This window comes from Cavia porcellus, unplaced genomic scaffold, assembly GCF_034190915.1.
Source record: "Cavia porcellus strain 051 isolate PalLab524CR breed Dunkin Hartley unplaced genomic scaffold, mCavPor4.1 scaffold_26, whole genome shotgun sequence".
NCBI lineage: Eukaryota > Metazoa > Chordata > Mammalia > Rodentia > Caviidae > Cavia > Cavia porcellus.
In genome coordinates, this window is record NW_026947509.1 from 42,854,320 (window position 1) to 42,876,822 (window position 22,503).

Here is a 22,503-nt window from a genome sequence, read left to right on the forward strand (position 1 = left end):
GCATTAAACTGCCATGATTTCAGGGTCTCAATTGCAGCAAGAATGCATAACATCGATACCACGACTGCTTTGTTCTGCGTTTTGTATTTGTTAAGGTTTGTGCTTCTTTGGCAATTAAAATATCCTAATACTACTGTCCCTATGATACTTATTTTATCAGCATCAGCCTGCAAATGCCTTAAGTTTCAAGGAGCATCAAACACAAGATTTCAACAGCAGATACAGGACCCAGTCTGCTCACTTTGAAGATACACTAGCAAAACCACTTCAGGAAGAGCCACAGTAATGTGAAATCCATGACATGTGTTCTGTTCTAGATTCCAAGTTCTTGAGAGGCAGAGACCCAAGTGTCACTCACCCAAGTGTTACATTTGTGAGCAAGAAAAGCAGGAGCTGAAGACTGTGCCTCCCCCAGACCAGTCCCTTGTGTCTGCCCTGGATGAACCTTGTATTAGCTCCACTGGGAGGGGAAATGCCGAGAGAATGTGCCTGTAAAGAATGCCACCAGGGGAGTCTACAGCCTTTGGTCTCCTGGCCTTAGTGTGCTCCTGAAACGCAGAACTCTTCAAGTCTGTTTGATGGCATCATTTTGCTTCTTGCTTTAGAGAAAGTCATAGCCATTTTGGAGAGATACATGGAGGGTGCCAGGTGCATGCTGGTTGTTTTTACAGAGTCATGTGACCCTTCTTGCTGAGCATCCCACAAGTCTTTTCTCGGTATGGTTCATGCTTGTCCTTAATGGATGCTCCTGTCAAGGGGGAGCCAACCCCTTCTTCCCTCCACACTGTGTCTATACTGCAGGTGACTCTGTGACCTATCTTGTAGAACAGTGGCTGGGCTAAACCGGGGCCCTCAGAACAATCCTGGTCCCTCTTATGCCACACCAGCCATGCTAGCCTATTTACATGTTGTCTGCAGGTGCTTCTGTGCTCCAAAGACCAAGCGAAATGGTTGTGATAGAGACCGTGTGGTCTGCAAAACTATCTAGCTGGCTTTTTGCAAAAAAATATGCTGAAACTTGTTGTGAGGACTTAGCATAGCACATGGTAAACTAACTGCTAATACTCTGTTGTATCTTCTTCCATCCTGAGCTTTTCCTTTTCTTGTTTATTTCCCTATTCTCATCTTATCCGAGACAGAAAAAACTAAGGTTTTCATACTCAATGCATGCAGTATGGATACGTCTGATCACCAAATTTGGGGGCATGGAGTTTTTTTTCACATGTAGCAAGCAATTTTCTAGTGAACACCAGCAGGGTGTCCTATAATCTAATTCTAGCCTAATGGTGTCTACTTGATGGTAGCATCAGCTTCCATGGGCCAAGGGCTCAGTCTCTCAAGACTACTCCTCTGTCGGAAGCCAGTCATAAATTGTCAATAGTCACTAGAATGTCTGATAATCAGCTATAAATTGGAGATCTCATGTATTCTGGCTTGTGTCTAGATGTTCCTCCAAAGCCTCATGCATTCATAGGGTTTTTTCAGAAATAGCTGAATCTGGAGTGTGTGACTGATTCATAGTGCAGCGCTGGGATTAAGGCTGTGAATCCTACACCTATCCTAGCACTGGCAGCCTGCATACAAGGTAAGGGAGAGAAAGAGCTTTCTCTCTCTCTCTCATGTTGCTTTTCCTATCTTCTGCCTGCCATGAAGTACTCTCCTCTGTGAAGTCACTTTGCCTGGGAGCCAGCCGATTATGGACTGAAACATCTACAAACTGTGACATAAACAAATGTTTTCTCCTTTAACTTTGGGTGTCGAGTATTTTGTCTCAGCAGCGAGGAAAGTAACTGAGACACTATGTTTCCCACTTTGGATTTGCTTGATTTTCTGGATGGCTCACAGAATTCAAGGAAACCCTTATGTTTACTGATGTATTATACTAATAAAAGATACAACAAAGGACACAGATGAAGATCCAGATGGAAGAAATAGATGCACGCTCATGGGGTCAAAGAAGGGGGAGCTTCCATGTCCTCTCCAGGAATTTCCATATGTTCAGCAATCCCAATCCAATCCTTTTGAGTTTTTCTGGAGCCTTCTTTATGTAGGCATGATTGATTACATCATTGGCCTTTGGCGTTCAATTCAGCCTTCAGCTCCTCTCCCTTCTCCAGAGGTCTGGAAGTGGGACTAAATTTTCAACTCTCCAGCCACTGTGGCTGGTTCCCTTGGCAACCAGCCTTCTCTCCTGAGGCTACACAGGAGCTCCCAGCCATCAGTCATCTCCACAGCCTACAAAAAAGATGCATCACTTGCAGTGATTTCAAGGGTTTTAGGAGATGTATGCCAGGAACCAGGGACAGAGATCAGATAAATATTTATTATATAACAATATATCATGTTTCCTTGGACTCAAGTTGTTTTTTAATCTTCTTCTGCTCCAGCTCGTCCCCATAAGAACTTGCTGAGTAGTCTCCTTGATATGATTCAGCTTTGTCCTTTCCCTTCAGCTCAAACCAGAGTCTCGACCTGAGTTCTCTGACTTCTGTGGAGTGTACGTGCCTCTTTCAAGGCAGATTTAGGGTTCATTTACCAGGCTGGAGCCAGGCTGGGAGCCACTTCCCTCTCTAGCTACCTAGATCAGTGGCTTAAATTTCCGAGGGCCTTGCTGTGTGTAGCCATGATTTTTGCTCGGAGGGAGCATGGACACCAGGCCCTGGCTCCCTGACTTGTCCTGCCCTGGTTTCTGTCTGACACATGATCTTGGCCGACCTTCCATCTAAGCCATGTTGGGCCCCATGTTTACATTCAAAGAATCTGCTTTGCTCTCCCAAACTGAAGGCTCTCTCCAAAGAAGGCCCAGCTTGCCTAAATCTGGGGTCAACTGAGCTATGGAGATAAAAAACTGCTGGGGGAGGAGGAAAGGACAGCAAATCCCTTTCCCCTTTCATTTGTTCAAAAGCTTCTTTCTCCAGGGCACTGCACCAGAGGAGATTGCAGAGCTTCAAAAGTGTTCTTGATGAGAAGCAAAGTGTTCCTTCCTGGGGCTATGATGGCAGGGGCAGGCACCTGCAGCCCAGAGCATTCTTACCATCTTCCAAAATCCCACCTGCAGCTTCACTGTGCTCTGTACACATTTCTGTATCTTAGAATCAAGGCGCTTATGTAAAATGCCTCCATTTATCAGGCAGGATAACACATTAATACTAACCTACATGTTTTTATTCCACCTGCCATCAGTCTTTTAATCCTAGCCTCACAAATCTATTTAATTGTGTTAAGCAAGAATTTTGGGCACCAGAAGGATTTTGGATAGTTAGGGTTAAATGACTCAAGGTGGTCTTACTGTTCCCAGTCCCACCAGACAGGGATTTTGTCTTTAAAAAAAGTCTAATTTTGGACTTAAAATTGAGATGTTAGTGTGTGTGTGTGTGTGTGTGTGTGTGTGTGTGTGTGTGTGTGTTGGATTTGGAGTAGACAGGTGCTGAAGAATCACCTGGGAATTTCTCACAATTCTCTCTGGCCCTCCAGATTCTGATACATCTCAGCCCTGAATAAAATCCGAAGAGCAGAAACCCAGCCTGTGGGAAGCTCAGGTTTTCTTGAGTAGCTTTGGGCTTTCAGAAAGTGTTTGAAAATCTAATCAGTGACTTTGTTTCCTTAAAAGACCCCCTGCAGATGGCAAGGAGAGACTGAAGATGTAGGAGACATCTTCCCAACACATTTTGTCTTTGTCAGGTCACTCTCTAAGTGACAATAAAAGTTTTGAATTATAAGATCCAATATGATTCCATTGCATTAAAATGTGTAGAGTTCTGATTCAAACTGTCCCAGGCCCAATTAGACACAAGGGAAGATAAGTTGTGACTCAGCCCAGGTACATTTTACCAGAGGACTGAAAGCCATTCTAGTGGGTTGATGTTCCCTCTTCTAAAATAAGTAAGGTTCAATGTAGAGAAAAACATTTAATGGTCCTAATATGATGCATACTAGAGATACTTTGCTCATAGAAAACACACAAATTGGTGCAATGTTAAAGGATTTTTCCTGAAAAGGACTTTTCCCTTTTTAAAAAGCTGTAAAACCTGACCCCCATGTAATAGAGAATATGTCCTAGCCTACTATTGGTCTTGGTCAGTCCAAATCCAACTGAGGTGTAGCCAAGTGACAGCCAGTTTCCATTCTCTTAGGTTCATGCACAAGACAACTCCACAAATTTAGTTCAGAATTGATATCTTCCTTTGCAAATCCTATAGTTATTTCTCTGTTGATATGTATACATGTGCGTGTATATATATTTTTATATATATATATTCCAGTTAGATTGCAAATATCTGAAATGATTGGTTGTACTTTCATCATCCTTGTTTGAACCCCTCCTCCTCAATACTCCCTAACTCTTGGCATATATTTATTTTTCTTTTTAATTTTATTTTGAAGGTAGTAAAAATACAACAGAACAAAGGCAATTGAGACAATGCAGTGAAATTGGTACAGAACTTCACAGCAGGACACTGGGATGGTAGTAATAGGTACTATGGTATATCCCGTTATCTTCACAATAGTTGTCCAGTCAATTACGTATAGCAAAATCAAACCAAAAACAGAACATTATAAAACCAATTGAAAGAGAGTATTGAATAGAAAACAATCATAACAAAGCAAAAACAGTGAAAACAACCTTTCCTTCAAACAAAAGACAGAAGGAAATCCCCATATTTGCAATATTGCATATGGTCATTCTCCCAAGAGATGCTGAGACATCTATCCCCAGTTGCTACCGGTGTGTGTGTGTGTGTGTGTGTGTGTGTGTGTGTGTGTGTGTTTGATTCTCAGTAGCTCTCCTCCGGGCTCATGCCAGGGGCACTTACCAAGAGGGCAGAGGAATAACCTGCCTAAGTCCCACCATGGCCAGATCTCAGGAATGCTGATACTCCTCCTAGAGCACGCCAGGGGCTCTTACCCTATATTTCTTAGTAATAATAAAATGCATGAGTGTGTACTATTTGCTAGTCACATACATATATACACAAGATAGCTAAGATAATTGTACTACTCATTCTGTTAGTTCATTGAAAGGAACAGTTACTACTTTTATTGTTTGATCAATTTTGCATGCCTTTATTTGATAATCTGAATAACTATATTGAAGACAACAATATGCAATATAATAACCATTGTTAATGTCCTATCAAAAAAAAGAAGCAGAAGAAATGGTATTAAGGCTAAATAAGTGACAGAAAGCTAAAAAGGTGGTGGATGGGGAATATGCACTTAGACAAGACCCCAGACTACGTGTGCTAACATAGAGCGCTGCATACTTCCCTACCCTGCTCTCTGGCTAAGTTAGCAAATGCTTTGGTATGCGGGCTTTGCTTGTGTTGGGAGAACACTTCTTCCTGAGGCTGCTTGAAAGGCATCAACAATGAGCTTTTATGCTGTGATGATGAACATCTGCAGCCTCCCTATGCAACCAGCTGCCTGTCTGTGGTGGCAGATTCACACATTATATTAGAAAAGGACTCTCTAGTATTTTTATGAGATATACCTCTTTCCTTCATGATCACCCACAAGGCAAATCATGTGCCATCTTCCTTTTTTGCAGATAAATAAAGGAAGATTTTTTAAAAAATACCAGGTCCCTCAAGTTGCAGAAGAAATTCAAGTTTAGGAATCCTGTGTTTGCCTCTCTCTTGGTCCAGTCTTCCCATCTCCTGGAGAAAGCCTCCAAGGTGTGTAATGGTGAAAAAAGGTACACGAGACTCCTTAAAAGGAATAAGATAAAACTATGAGAAAGAAAATCAAAACAAAACAAGATACAACCATGCAAGGAAAATTATAAGTTTTTCCGTAGTATATTGGTGTAGTATCGTCCCCAAAGTCTCATGTGCTCCGAAGTGGGGCTTGGGAAGGCAGCTGGATCATGAGGGCACTAATCGCATCAATAGTTCACTCTATTGATGAGCTCACATCTGAATGTGCTATGAGGAGGAAGGAGGAGGAGGGTCCCTGGGAGAGAGGCATTGGAGGGCACATCTCTTGCTGTGATTTCTTCCAGCCAACATGAGGTGAGCAGTTTTACTCTGGCAGCTCCCTGCATCATGTTTTGCCTTAGAGTTAACCAGGCATGGACTGAAACCATAAGCTAAAATAGCCTTTTCTCCTTTCAGTTGGATCTGTAAGGGTTCTTTTGTCGCTGTGACAGAAAACTAATGCAATTTTTTAAAAGTTGTAACACATGTATCTATATGTATAGCAATCGTTTTTAATAATCCAGGAATTCTGACTCTATGACAGCTCTCTGTGTTAATACAGTTTCTAACATATAATTTAAAATACAGTTGTAAAAATCACCTCATTTTTCTTTCTGAGAGACACTGTGAGCCTGTTTTCCAGTGACAACTTGCATGTATTTAGAGCTATCTGAAAGATGCCCATTACATCCAATTAAACATTGACACTTACACCACATTCTTCGCAACATATTCTTTTGCATCTCATTTAGATTTATTGCTCATACAGCCCAACTATTGCCTGATTTAGAAGGCCCATGTGGAAATGTAAAATATGGAAATAGTCCTAGAAAAGTAATGATATATTTAGGATTCTTTGAACGGTGTTAGGTACGTATATTTAGTATATCCACTCATGGTTGTTGTAGATGATTTATAATATGGGAAATACGGTGCTTCTAAAAAATTATTCAGTTATGTTTCAAATTTTAATTTGAGAAGTATTTTCAGAGGTACAAAACAAATAGAGGTGGGTCCAAGTTTTCTTGGATTGCTAAGACAACAAAGGTGCTGGTACAAATTCCAGGCACACGGTGGGCTCCAGCATTCTCCACCTCTTCATAATTCTTTACTGTCTCTGGCAGAAAGAGTAAGAAGATGACTTGCTGAATTTCAAATGTCCTTCAGTAACTGGAACACTGCATTCTAATGCATTTTGATGAGTCAGATTAGTTATTTGTCACATATGTTGGTAATGCAAGGAAATGTATTCAGTCCAGAAAATTAATCCAGGCAGCCAGCCATGAGCAGATGAATGAGAGTGACCAAAGGCAGATTGGAACAGAAAGCTGAGAGGAACATACTTTTAAGGTTATACAGTAGCCAAATCCTTTTAGGATTGAGTAATGGGTTTAAGAGGCAAATCATCACCTTTTTGTAGAAAAGGCAGAAATCCTTTCCTTGCATAGGAGAAGAGGCAGATACTGAAATGAGAAGGTGTTGTGCAATTTTCTGATTCCCCGAATGTGTGTGTCTTACTTCTAGGACACATGTGGTTTCACTTCCTTGTATTGGGAAAGTGTTTGGACACCCTGACATAGCTGGCTAGAAACCCCTTGCCTGAGAGAACAGGAGAGCACAAAATTCAGGCTGAATTTTGCTCTGTCACTGGTCAAATTGCTCCCAAGTTGAAAATGGCATTGACCTTCCGAGGCTGCTGAAATGAGATGATGTTACATCCTGAATGAGATCACTAGGTCATAATCTCATCCTGGATGTGATTTTCTTGGCATGTGCTAGCATTATTGGGTGAAGGGGAAAAGAATGAACATGGACTGAACAAAACAGTTCCTTTAATTAAACTCACAGCCTTGTCACCTTCTGCTCTGATTCCATCAGATCTCAGCAGCTAAGAGAGGTCAGTCTGGAGGTCAGTGAATTACTACTCTATATAGGTGTCAGGTACCATTCACTGGATGCCTTCCACCTCTCAGGGAGGTGTCTAATGCTTTATAGGCTTTGTAGGAAGGAATGTCAGTGAGACACCCAATGTACTTTGGAATCTACTAAAGATTGGCATAACAAATGAAAGTGATACAACTCAGTGTCAGTATGCTATGTCTCAGTGAAAAGAGGCAGCATTTCTTTGGCAAAGCAAGCAGGATTTGAAGTCAACTGAGAGAAAACCCGTCTTACTCAAGAGTTGGGAAGGTGGAAAGGACAATCAGGATTCAGTATTTATGCTGTAGTATCTAGTAAGCCAAACCCAAGTGATCAAGGAAAGGGTTTATCTCCTAGGGCTTGTATAGCTTGTTCTAGTCACTTGGGTGTGACAGAATTCTGCTAAGACTGGCACTGGATATTGCAAACTCCACTAAGTAGCTGAGTCATTGCAATGCTAGTTTGCTATTTTCACTGGCCGGAATCATCTCTCTGTTAGCCAAGGAGCCCTCAACCACAACCAATTGCTGCCTAGACACTGAACTTCAGAAGGAAACCCCGATGGACCCTGATGGGCTGCTTGGCTAGGGGCCAGTGATGTACTAGCTACTACTCCAGGTCATGAGGAACTACTACGTCTGCTTCATCGTGTATTTTTCTAGCTCACCTCTCCAGATTTCTGAAAATGGCTTCAATTCTTTGTAGACCGATTTTTGATTCCTTTTGCTCCTCTTGGGAAAATCTCATTTCGGTTCAGTAACTATCCTTATCCTCAAACCTCACCCATCCTTGGAAATGAAATGAAGGAGAGTCCATGTAGAAGGGAAGAAAGGGTGCATTATGACTTCAAAACACTCTACCCACCCTCCTTCATCCAGACCAGTTCCGCAATGCACCATGCATAGACCAACAGTGAGGCAAGGAAGACTTTTGCCACTGAATTCTCTCCCTTTATTGCCACTGATCTGTTCAGATCCTGCATCCTTTAGCTGTAGGCTTCTGCCTTGATTTAGCGTTAGCTCTATGAATATGATGGTTCCCAGAAGCAAGAAAGAGTAACTTCAGAAGAGGGCTGTCCGCCAGGATCCAGACCTTTACCATAGGAACTTAGAATCTCCAAACTGTGGACTGCCAATTATCCAGAGCATCAATACTGCTTATTCTACCTCTAGTGCCTCTTATTCTGGAATTTGCTTCCAGGAACCTGGAGAGGGACAGGATTAAAAGAGAGGATGACAATGAAAGGAGACCTACCAAGTATACCTGACCTCTCTCTTTCTTTTTTATTCCATGCCCTCCCATCAATGACTTCTACTGACCAAATCTAACCAGCAGCCAATAGGCCAGGGAGCCACTAGTACTGTCTACACAGGTCAGGCATGGGGGCCTGGGCAGGTTAGGAAATAGTCTAGGAGCAGACAGAGAACATCAGTAGAGGCTACACATTATCAACTGTTATGCTAGCTTGTTTGCTTTGAGAATCTGCTCAGAGATCCAAGGGGCTACTTTGACAGCAGACACAATGGGGAGCAGGAGGACGATTTTTGTAACTCCAAATAAGTGCATAGGTTTAATATATGCTCCATCAAAAGCCCAGGGGAATTGAGTCAGAGAGAGAAGGTGCCCTCTATAAAGTTAGCCTTTGTTCTTCAGAAGTATTTCTTTCTAACACAAGTTTGCCTACAAAGCTACTTTTACATTCTAAAAAGTCCCCAATGTATGACCACTGGCTCCAGATGTGTTAATAGTACTAAAGCAGCTCACAACAGGCTACTTCAGTTATTGAATAAAAGAACTCAACAGGCAGCTAAGCCTTCAGACCACACACTTTCACCTTTACACACTCTGAGTCAGCTTTCAATAGGCATTAAATTCTCCCCTCATTTTCATTCTCCACTGTAGTAGCTGGAGCAGAGACATTTGAATAGCTGGGCTACAACTAAGTGGCCGTAAGTATAGGTCTTTGGGAAATCTCTGTGTGGGTTCCATACATCAGTCATGTCCACGGGGGAGGTTGAAACATTGAAATAAGAGGCAGGAGGCTTGAATTCTGCTCCTGCTCTATAATTCTTGACTCGCCCCACAGGGTGGCCTTGGACAAACATCTTTCCCTTTCTACGACTCATGTTTTATTAGCCAAAATGGAAAAGAGCACTGCTATCCCAGAGGAGATGTAGACAGGCACATTCATAATCCTGGGTGTTGCCGAAAGCTGACAGTCCTCTGAGAGTGGGGAAAGGTGAGCTTGTTGTAGTGTTAGCTCCTTGGCAGTTGCTTCCAGAGGATTCATGGGTTCACAGTTTAAGAGCCAAGAGGGAAGATAAAACTTACATTCAAAGAGTGCGTATGTTTCTGGTGCTCCCATAACCTACTAAACCATGCTCCTTGGCTTGGTTTATTAATGTCTACAGCTGAAAATTTACATTGCTTCATGTCGTACTGCAGTTTAGAGTCTTACCTTGAGTGAGTTATTTATGTGGTGTGCCAGGGAAGGGGTTTAAATGTACCTTGTTACCAAAATCATAGCCGTGCCTTCTGCATGTCTACATGACACACAGATGGAGCAAAAGAGTGACAGCTCCAGGATGGCACCCAAAGCCAACTGAAACTGAGCCTTCTCTGCAGTTCCTCAAAGCCTCGGGCCACTGAAACCTGTTTCCCATCTTTCTCAATATTTGTCTGACTGGTAGTTTAATAAATGCATATTTTTCACAATATGTTCTTATACCAGAAGCATTCAGGAAATTCCTAGATCAGTCTAAAATTTTCCTAATTTAAAAGTTTCCCATAAGGAAAGGCTGAGAGCACGCATATATCTTTGTCTTAGAACTTTTTGTGTGGCTTATTTTGCATTTTTAGCTTTTATTTTAACTTGGATTAAGGGTTATAATGACAGATTTGGGTGCCACTTTGCCAACTGCAGAAGGAGGAAGAATGTGTAAAAGGGATTTGTCCATGCTTAAATGAATCCCAACATACTCACCTCAATGAAGAAATAATCAAATAAGTAGTTATTCAATAAACCTGCTATTATCACCTTCCTGCCTCCACTCGACAAACAAAGCCTTCAGCACACTCATCTCCTTGAGGGTGCTCTTGTTATTCATATAACTGCTTTTATTTTTCCTTCATTCAGTTGACTTCAAAGGAGCTCTTCTGTCTGCTATGCAAAGAACAAAGGAGCAGAAATGCTGAAGGATTTGAGGGGAATGTCATGTGAGAACAGAGAAGCAGGGCAGGAAAAGGAAAAGAAAGATACATTCACTAAGTCTTAGGCAGCTTTGTAAAGAAATCTACCCCAGACTCACTCATTCTTCTGCCTCTGGAACAGAAAGGCACCTTCTTGGTAGTTATAATTTTAAGTACCAAGATTTAACTCAAGAGTAATGCCAACAGTAAACTTGTTTCTCAGCAGAAACCTGGCTTCTAAATTTTTAGTCATGTACTTATTACCTTCATAATTTTTATTTTACATAATCAGAAGTGATCATGAGGACATGACTATCAGACCCAGACTTTAGGGCCCACCAATAGTGGGGTCCTGCTAGACCTTCTGAAATTCATATTTGCATTTGCATGAGCCTTCCAGGCAGTGTGTAGGGCTACTAACGTGAATCCATGTATAGGAGATGCTTCTCAAATAGGCACAAGCACTGATGGTGTGTGAGGTACCATGCCACACAGTGTTAGTTTTGCTCTGTTTGCATTTATTTTAATGGGTGAATCCAAAGGCAAATCAGTTGACAAAAAGGCTAAGTATGGATTTCCTTGAAAGCTTAGAAAAAAAAAAAAAAGATCAATATGAGGCTCACTTGGAAAGGCACTATATAGTTCTGATGGAAAACTAGAATGAATGCTTAAATTTTAAAAATTATTACCATAAAAAACAGATTGCCATTAATGTCCCCCAAAATACTGCCCCATATTTCTGACACACTCATCCCACCATTCTTGCCATTTTCTGAAGCAGTTCCGGAAGTCTCCCTTTGTGAGCTTTTTTAGTTTTATTCCTGTGGCTGTCATGATACTCCAAATCCATTCAGAATGTTCACCTTTCACGCTCATTTTGACTTTGGGGAGGAGCGGAAATCACATGGTTCCATATCTGGGAAATAAGGATGAGGGCACAGCGTAGTGTTCCTATAAGCCTGCCCTTCCCTGAGTGCCACTTCGCAGCAGCACCTGCCCTGCTTTTGATCACACCTTGTGAAGACATCTGGGAAAGAACATTGAGAACTGCTTCAGAATGAAACGATGACAGGATAAGTGCATTCCAAGCGAGGGGGAGTATTTTGAGGAAGGTCAATGGCAATGTGTCTTTTATCATAATAAATCCTTGTATTTAAGCTTTGCTGAATATTTTGATTACTCCTTGTTTCCCAGGGGGTAGGACTGGAGGTCTGGGAATGTGAATCAGGAAATGAAGGAAACCAATACACGGATGTATGATCTAGTCGACGATTGGTGTAGCCCTCTCTCTGGCAAATGCAGTCTGGCCAGGCTCCTTAGAACTGCACCTGAGTCAGCTGGCCGCATGACCTTCTGTCCTTCCTTCCCTCTCTCCTTGACGCCGGGTCAGACTTGCTTCGTGACCAGGTGGCTCTCACAGTCTCTGCTGGCTCCCTTCCCTTCTTAGCTCATAGGTATTTCTCCTAATACATCTTTCACCCATGCAGTTAATCCCATCTTCTCTTCTGCTTGTTAGAAAACCTGGATCAATGTATGTAGTAATACCATCTGTGTTGTGTATATTATTATACACATTTATGCAAACTGTACAAAATTATGTATGTATTAAACTTCAAATGGCACATTTGATACTTCTAGCCCATCATTCAGCTGCTCTCACTCTATCTCTCACTCTAGCCACTGCTGCTACAATCAGGCTTGCAGCTTTGTCCAGTCACTGCATCTTCACCCCTCAGAACACCTGCTGGAACCCACTGTGTGCTCAAGCAACCCACAAGTCCAGAAGTGTGGGACCCTGATTGTTTTGCAGAAGACCAGATTCAGTGATACATACTTTCCTCCTTCATCCCCACGCAGCCCTGAGATTCATGTTATGCCTCAGCAGGACTGTGAATAAGTTATCCATGTGTTTATTCCCTTCCATTCCCATTTTAATCTCCAAGAACCTCACTTCTACTTCCTAGGATACGTTCCCAAGCAAATGCTTTTGTGATTTCAGAGAAACTCGTACTTAGCATCTTCATAAACCATCATTTGTGAAATTGCACATAAAAATAATATACAAGTGTTAAAAGAAGAAAATATTCAGTATAGTATCTACAGCCAGCTCATGTGTTACCTGGTATTTGTATCTCATTTTATGAAATACTTTAATAAAAGATGTTGAGGAATTTATGATTAGATATTGCTCTCTGAACTTAAGATGAAATTAAGTCAACATCATACTGTTAAGTAAAAATGTTCACTGAGATTAGAAATAGCTAATGGAGCTCAGGCCTTCTTGCTTTACTTTATTTTTATATGTTTTGTACACAGTGAGGATGAGTTTCTCTGTAACCAGTTTGTATAATCTGAGTGCATTATGAATTTTTCCTGTAATTTTTCAAATTACAGATCAGGATCTCAGTGCAGTAAGCAAACTTCTAATGATGTTCCCCAAATTTCTTATCTCTTTTTATTGTACAAAGACTAATTTAGGAATTGTAAAGGGGCTCAGCACATAGAATTAATGTTACTGATCAGTTGACTTTAAAATGGGGTAATTATTCTAGAATTATCATAGTGGACCCATTACAATCACATGAATTTTTTTTTTCTTTTGTACCAGGGATCAATCTCACAACCAGTACTTTCTAGGCAGGCTTTTATGCTGTTGAGCTGAATCCCTAGCTTCAATCACATGAGTTTTAAGTAAAAGAAGAAGTTCTAAAGTAGCATTATAGTTCTAGATGTTGCCTCAAAGCAGCACATGATCATAAACAGGGGTTTTGAAAGGTGACTGGATCATGGAAGTGTTAAATCTAACTTGCTGTTAGGAGGTGGAGGCTGGCTGGAAGAGATAGATTACTGTGGATGTTACCTGGAAAGGTATATCTTGCCTCCTGCATCCTCCCTCCACTTTCTGCTTCCTGGCTACCATCACCTAAGCAGCTTTCCTCTACAGCAGGCCTTTCCACCATGTGGCCAACCATGCAAGAAAAATTTCTAAAACATAAGCCAACATAAACATATCCTTATTTATTTGTTTATTTATTTACTTTTATCAGTACTGTGGATCGAACTCATGGCCGTGCACTTGCAAGGCAGGCGCTTATGCAGCTGAGTTAATCCCTAGCCCCAATACATCCTCTTTTTGTGGGCTCCAAGTATTTTATCCCAGCAAAGAAGGTGACTAAAATAGATTTTGGTACCAAAGAAGTTGGGTCTTTGCTACAACAATCTGATGATTTTGTTTAGAAGGTTTTCGAACTGGTTTGTGGGTTAGGAAGGTTTGGAGATAACAACTGGAGAATCCTTAGAATGCTGTAGGACAATCTTCATAGGAGAGTCTGGTCAAATCTCAAAGATCAGAAGTTGATTTAAAAAAAAATGAGGACTGTGAAGACTAGGCTCAGGAAGTTCCAATTGGGAATAAGAATTCCACTAGCTATTGGACTCTAGGCTATGTGTGTTACAGAAAATTTGTCTACATTTTGTTCATGTTCTGAGATTAAATGGGAGAGTGAAAATAAGGGTGGTACAATAATCTGGTTGAGGGAATTTCAAGGCATCCCAATATTCAGTCTGTAGCATGGGTACTGCTTTCTGCTTTCAGTGAGATCTGCTGTGAAAAATAGAAACCAAAAGTCCATTTTAAAAGTTTTTTAACTTTTCCAGAAAGCAAGCTCCCAAAAAGATGGAGCAGAGGAAAAGTTGGTTGCTGAAAAGATTAGCATTTTTTTTTAAAGCTTCTTACTTTGGATCAAGGAAGTGGAAAAAAACGGCTTGAGGAAATGTCAGGAATCAGCAAGCCCCTCCCTTTGCAGGCTCACAGGTACAAAGCTGTAAGACTTTGCTCTGCAAAAGGAACCCCAGAACACCATCTCTCTCTCCTTCTCTCTGGGTATGTGTGTGTGTGTGTGCATATGTACATGTCCTTAAGCCCTTGGGCATCATTCATGATCAATAGCAAGCTACCCTACCTTTCTTAATCAAACTTTTGTGGATGAATCTTTTGAAATAATATGGTACATGGTAGAAGTCTAAGGAAGAGGCCTGGAAATCATGAAGATTAAGCTGTTTGGGGGCTACAGAGCAGAAAAACAGCTCTGTATTTCAACCTAAATAATTTGGTGGTTTGACACTACCACCTTTTTTTTGCCATTTGTGTGCTTCTTATGCTTCTTTTTGTTTCACAGCTGTATATTCTGTATATTCTGAACCTCAGGAAATAAGACACTGAGATCAATACCTGGAACAAGAGAAAAAAAATTCTGTATTCCCTAACAAACACATTAATTTGGGCCACAGAGCATGAAGATTGCACAATCAGGTCTCAAAAATACATGTTAAAAATGGGACAGCAAGTAGGGGCATCCACATGATAGCCAAAAAACGAACACAGGGCTTGAACTAATTGAGATGGTTTTCTATGAGGAATAATTCATCTTTCAAAGGAATTCTCAAAAATCTATTCACAGAACATAAAAACAACAAAACCACTAGCTTTTTACAATGTGTAGTATACTTTTCCAATTTAGGATGTGCTTTACTTATGAGAAAAGCTACATAATGTATGAATTAGTGACAACTCTTGTTCTGTTGACTGTCCCAGGAGCTATTTTTTAAAAAATTGGTAACATATGGGTAGGAAAGGAAATATTTCATATGCAAAGTTAAATGAACTTACAATTTTATAACCTAGGAATATTCTCATAAAGTCCCACTCTCAATGTGCTAAGACTCTTAGAATGAACACCTCTGTAGTTGCAGCAGCTGCCTGAAAGAAACCTGCCCAAGAGAAGTTTCCCCATGAGGGTGTTGAACTTAAACAAAGCATCTTGATACATGATACAGAGAAGCAGATAACTCAGTATAAAACCATCATAATCTGTAAACATATAAATTGAAAATAATCTGGATGAAAATTTATGGGTAGATGAGACATATGGGGCATTGACACAGACCAAAGACAGTGGGTCTCTCAACTATATCTCCCAAATTTTCTGTCAACTTTGTGTCTGATGGCCAAAATGAATACCAATGTGTAACTCTAATTCATATTTATGAGTTCATCTCTCTATCTTGCCATCCTCAATACAAAAGGCAAGGATGAAAGACAAGATAGATAATGTATGACAGAGGGCAAGAGTGGATACAGGGAGAAGGTAGAGCATTCTGAGCAAAGTAGTTTAGCCCAGACAGTAGAAGATGTGTTATTATATGCAGTAATATACAGGATATGGATAAGAAAGGAGGATTCAGGCTTATGCAGATGGATAAATGATGGTCTTATTTAAACTAAATGATTAGCTTTGAAAGAAGATGAGATTGGGGGAAGGCAATGGCTTGTTTACAAAACGTTAAAATTGAGTTGTCTTTGAGACTTCTGCACGGTAATGTCCCATCAGTAGCTTGGTTCGCAAATGGGAACAGCCTAGACATGTACCGTTGTAAATTCTGTGTGGATGATAGACTAATGAAAACCTGTATCTGGATCAGGTCGCCTAGGAAGATGACATAGAATAAGGAGAGAATTTAGGAGTCAGTCTTGAACTGCAGCTCTTCCTGGCCAAGTGGAGCATATTCAGAGGAAAGGGAGTGAAACCACCAGATGTTAAAAAGAAAACATCCAGCTACCAGCAGCTATGCACGCCTGATATACACAATGAATATGGAAATACCAGTTGGCAGAATGAATAGAGAGATCTCTGAAATGGTTTTTGTTCCTTGGGCAAGATGCTTGTTAAGAAGTTAACCCCAGGTGTATTCTCACCTCTGCCCTGTCTCTGCCATCTTGTGATGGTGAAGCTGTAAACACTGAAACAAAGACCATGTGCTGATGGTGAGCAGACACTGCACGGTCTGTTTTGGTGGACTCCAAGAATCACTGACCTTATCCAAACCTCTGCCCCTACCAGACTTCTTGTTACAAAAGAAAAAACAACCTCTCTGTAGTTAATACAAATTTTCTAGTTAGTGCCCCTTTCTATCCAACACTGGCTCCTTCAATAAAAGGTTCACTGATACCCAACAAGGGTCTCCAAATCTTGTCAGGAAGATGTTTTAACATGTTTTCTTGTACAAATTTTGTTATGGGCACTGGAGCTGGGTGGCCAGTTTCCCCTTGTTCTATCAGAAAAGTGGCGAACAGGCCAAGAGTTCTCTATGTCCAGATCTAAATACTTAAGGGTCATTCCTGTAGAGGCATCGCAGCTTGCCGTGTGGACCCTACAGTGTGGCCATATTACATCTTTTTATTTCACAGCTACTCACATTTACAAATACATTAAGTTCTTCTGCACATGTAGAAAATGGATGCCTCAGAACACAGTAATGGATTACTTGTCTCTGAGCTCATTTGCTCACCCACATTGCAATTGCTTGATTTATATTCTCAGGTTAAAAATTCTAATTTGTGCTAGGAAGCCTCACTGCTTGCCCCAGTGTTGTCACACCTGTGTTGGTTGTTTCCTGAGTAGTGTGCACGGTTGGCATGGATTTTCAATCAGGACCGCCTAGCTATCACCTGCAAAACAAAAGTGGTTCCTGTTTGTGGTAGAAATCACCCCATGTTGCTATTTGTCAGCTAGTTGCAAAGCAGCTGACAAATCTGAGCATCCTGTTGTAAAAGACAACCCTCTCCTGACTGGTCCAGCTCGTCTACTTTGCAGCTAAGCTGCAAATGCTATCCCAAAGGTATTAGGTGGCTCTTTTTCTAGGTTCATGACAAGCAGCAAGAAAATGAAAAGTTGCACGAAGCTGAGAAAATTGCAGAAACCTGGCAGGGGATGACTTTCACCTGAGCAATTTGTCAGTTCCAAAGGGACATGTGAAGCAAGTTTTGAGAATAAGAAGCATCCGGTTCTCATTCCAACTGTTGGCCTGGTCATAATTATTGCAATGTGGAATAACATTTCAGCCCTGTGCTGCACCTGTGTAGGCTCAGTAACTGCAACTGGTCAGCAGTATTAGCACTGATGACAACAGGCAGAAAGGTCTTTATTTATTACAATACATATTTTAAAACTGTAGGCATATTGCACTTTTCTAGTTCCAGCCTGTGAAAATATACTTTCATACACAGTCCTCTCATCTTAGTGTCTTCTGTACCCGATTTACCCAAGATTAAGAGCAAGCTAGCCTGCAATGGTGCAAAATTGTGTAGATTCTCTGATGCCATGAATCTTCTGGCAGCCAAATTCCTTGGTAAATATATGCCTTGGACCTAACCAGGCACATTTTAGTTGTCTTTCCCCAATCCATTTGGTGCAACTGGATTGGTCAGGACCTAAGAGATTAAATTAATACTAAGATGGAGGTCAACTTTTTTTAAAGTAATGGATTTGAAAAGAATTCAGGGTCAGGAACCCTAATCCTTGCTCAGTCATTATATTGTGACCTTTTCAAGCCTCTTAATTGTTGTGCCTTTGGGTCTGGAGCAAAAACTGGGACTGCCCTTCCCTATGGTGATGCCCTGGGGATTAATAACTGTTGCAAACTGCCTCTGCAAATATGAAATGCTATGTACATAATAAGAAGCTACTTTAGCAGATATTACAAGAGAGATCTTGAGTACAGACACACACTCTGTGGGTACTAAACATTTATTGAAGATGATTTCATGAGGATGGATGACTAGAGTGTAGGCTTACCTGATGGGTTACATCAAACATTGGTTGACCCCTAGAGATCCCTTCCAGACCTGTTAGTCTATAATTCATGTTGATGAACTAAACGTATTGAATATACAGTGAAGGCCATATCCAAATGCACCCTTGGCAGTAAGAACAACGTTTATCAGTATTACTGAGCTTTGACTTCATTTATAAAGTATATTAGCATCAACCATTTTATAGATATGTATTTCCCAGAACTGTTGCACTATGCAAAACAAAAGAGAATCCTGGAAGAATCAGTGGATAGTATAAAATATGACACAGTGCTGAGGGTGACAAAACAAGTTGTATAATTATTCCCAGCATGACATGTTGATGCATGAAAACTTTGGCTTCCTTTAAAGTGTCTGTCAATTTCCCTACATCAGCACAGGAATCACTGGCATGCACAATTTTACCCATCAGTATGATGCCCAATTATTTGAAAAGGGTGAAAACTTGATGTCACTTCCTGACATGATGGACATAACCTTTAGATATTGGCAATTGTTGAGATGTTTCATGTTTTGAATTTCCTGAACATATTTATGAGGTTTTGGTTGCTATTAATTTCATCTTCTATTCACTTTATTTATTTATTTTTATTCTTTTGTCTCTCTGAGACAGGGTCTTTCTTTGTCACCCAGGCTGGCCTCAAACTCATGGCAATGCTCCTACCTCAGGCTCCGAAGTGCTGGAATTACAGGCGTGTACCATCACATCCAGCCTTACCTTCTATTTAAATTAGGAAGTATTAACAAGGTTTTCCTATTCTCTCTTAGACTTTACATTTATCACTATAATAGATACCCAACTCTATTAGGATGGCTATACAAATGCTAACGGGCACTAGCAAGGCTATTGTAAGTGGATATTTTATTTTATCTTGGGCAAAATAGCCAGAAGACACACTAGAATTTTGCGTAAACTCTTATGGTTCTATTGAGATACATTATTCAACATATTATTCAAATTCAAAACTCAGAACTACTTTGATGTAAAAGAATTAGATGGTTTCATTCCATGTTGATCTGAAAGAGTTAACAGTCTTCTCCAGATGATGTACCAAATTCTCAAAATGTAAATTTGTATAGCAAAAATTACAGCTGCATATTTGCATATGTCAAGCAATTTGAATATGCATTTATATTCTCTGAGTATATATGCAAATGAAATTTATAAAGAATTCCAGGGCATGGATGACCTCCCAACTCTAATGCTCATATTCTCTTCCCCACCCCCCATATTTTCTCCTCTTCTTTGTATCAGAGAAATATTAGACACTCTCCTTCTTGGAAATTGTCTCTGCCCTCAGTGACCCTGCCAGACATAGTTTCATCTATGATTCTGTGATGGGCATTTGTTGGACTTTTTTTTTAACCTCTTTAATATCTGTTTTCTCTTTGTTTGGAGACACATGCAGCAGGCATAGACAAGGACAGAGATGGGTTCCCCAAGAACTTGGACACTGGGGAGAAGGCATGGTACCTAGAACTGTGCTTCTGGATTAAGGAATGCGAAAGAATAATAACGTGTCTTACCTTCCCTGCCTAAGAGCAGTGGGTCTGCTGCCTGCATTTGCAGCAGAAATGCTGTACACACTAAGCGGTCCACGGTAGGCGGGTGGGTGGAGCTAACACACTTTTTCTGTAGCTCAAGTGTGTTGTCAGGACCAGGACCTCCCACTGCCCATTGCCCGACCCTCACTCTGACTCTTCATGTTGATTCTCTGAGCTGCGAAGTTCAGTTCCAAGAAAGCTCTTTTGAACATTAGCAATTCGATTTCTGTTTGCCCAGAATATTATGGTGATAATTTTGTTGTTGTTCTGCACAAAATCACCTCCTCATTCTAGCACTTGACTGTCATTCTAGGAACTTGACTGTCTTGACTTAACTTTCACCTCTATCCTTTTCTTTTCCTACTCTGTAGCCTGACAGGCCTAGTCAACATTATCTGGTCACATTTTTTTTAAAAGAGAAGACAAAACTAAACAAAACCACACACAATAAAAGCGATACAGGATTTCAAAACAAGATGATGGGAAATTAGCAGTGGTTATTATATTGCATATTGTTGTCTTCAGAATAGTTGCTCAGATTGCCAGATATAAGCATGCAAAATTGATCAAACTATATAAGCACTAACTGTTCATTTCAATGAAATAATATGAAGAGTAGAACAATTACCTTAGCTTTAATATATATATATTTATACTCCCCTCCTTTTCTTCTTTTTTCTTTCCTCCATCCCAGTTGTTCTTTCCTTTTGAGCAGTTTCTTTCTCTTTTACAATATCTACTATACCTTTTAGGTCTTACTTACTCTTTCAGTTTCTTACACTGGGGAGACAATACAATATTTACATATGCAAGTCTGATTTATTTCACTTATGAGTATCATCTCTAGTTGTGTCCATTTACCTATAAAAACCTCAAGTTTATCTTTCTTTATAGCTCAGTGATACTTCATTGTATGAAAAGACCACATTTTAAAAATCTATTCCTCAGTTGATGGGCATCTGAGTTGTTTTTAAGATTTTCCTATTACAAACTGTGCAGCTATAAACATGGATGCACATTTTTTCCAACCAATTAGAAGAAATTTCCTTCCTAATAAAAATCCCACCTATCGTTCAAATTTGCATAAATCTAACTAAGAGTTTAATAGCTACCTTGGTCTTAAGTACCAGAGATCTCAAATTCCTTCAGATGCCTTCTCCCACATGAAGACCTGGGTACCCCAAACCCAAAGAAAACAGATTTGACTATAATTGTCTCTGGACTTTGATAGCATTTTGCATTGCTCTTATGTCAAATATTATATTCCACATGGGAAAAATGGTTATGTTTTATTCAATTTCCCCTAGAAGGTGAACTCTTACAGAAATGCTGGAAGTTATGTCTTGCTTGGTTTGTATCTCTACATTTTCCAACAATGATACGATATGTTGGAAAACAAAGTAGGCATCACACACCTTTCATACTCAGATAGTTATTCTCATGATTATTCAGTTACACAGCTGCCCATGTCTTTAAAACCCTACTCATTCACTGCTTGACTTAAAACATGGTATAAAATGTTTTCTGAATCTCTACTTTCCCAAGAAAGCAATACAGTAAAAGTTTAAGAAATGTTTAGGAGTTGAATAAGCAAATTAAATACTTGATGTACACTCATTTAATTGCATGTTTTAGGTATAAGTGATCAGTGTTTATAAGTGAAGTTTTAGGGACAGTCAATCTATGTAAGTAAAGAAATATGATTTTCCTAGCAAATGTTTGCCATTTTGACTTTGTTTCTAACCAGAAATTTTCACAAATTATTTGATGTATGCAGAGCATCAGAGAAAGTAATAGAGAAAAATTAGATAAATTCAAGGGATAAAGTAAATTATCTACATTCATACATTTTATTTTTTAGGAGATATAGATTTTATTAACTGATATGGATAAGATAGAGTTTCTAGGTACCAAAGGAGAGATACAAAAAAAAAAAATCCACGTGTCTAGAAAGGTATTTACTGAAAGGTATATAGGACCTCTTTGGGAAAAAAAAATTACTATGTAAGTAGGTTTTGTGCGAAACATACTTATGACTTTGCCATTTGCTTCATAAAAAGAAGCTTATATCTTTCTCCTATTTCTTTTCTTCCATAAGTGCACATAGAAAGCAGTGACAGAGTAAGTGCATTTGGCAACTGTAGACACAAGCAACTTTGTCACAGGGCTTCCATGATGGTTCTAGATCAGATGCTCTGATCATGTTTTGGGGAGAGCTTCCATACAGTGAGACAGGCTCCTACAATTCACACAGGAACACACACACACACACACACACACACACACACACACACACGCACACACACACGCACGCACTTCAGACTAACAACAAGCTGTTTTTGCTTTTCCCTTTTTGTACACTTTCAGTCCAGAGCCAATTACAGAAAACAACAGCTCCCTGGCACTCTCACCAGCAAGAATCTCAAAGAGAGGATTGCACCTACTCAAGCCTGAGAACATATTCAAGAAGCTAATTATATTCCTAGCCTGGTCTTTTTAACT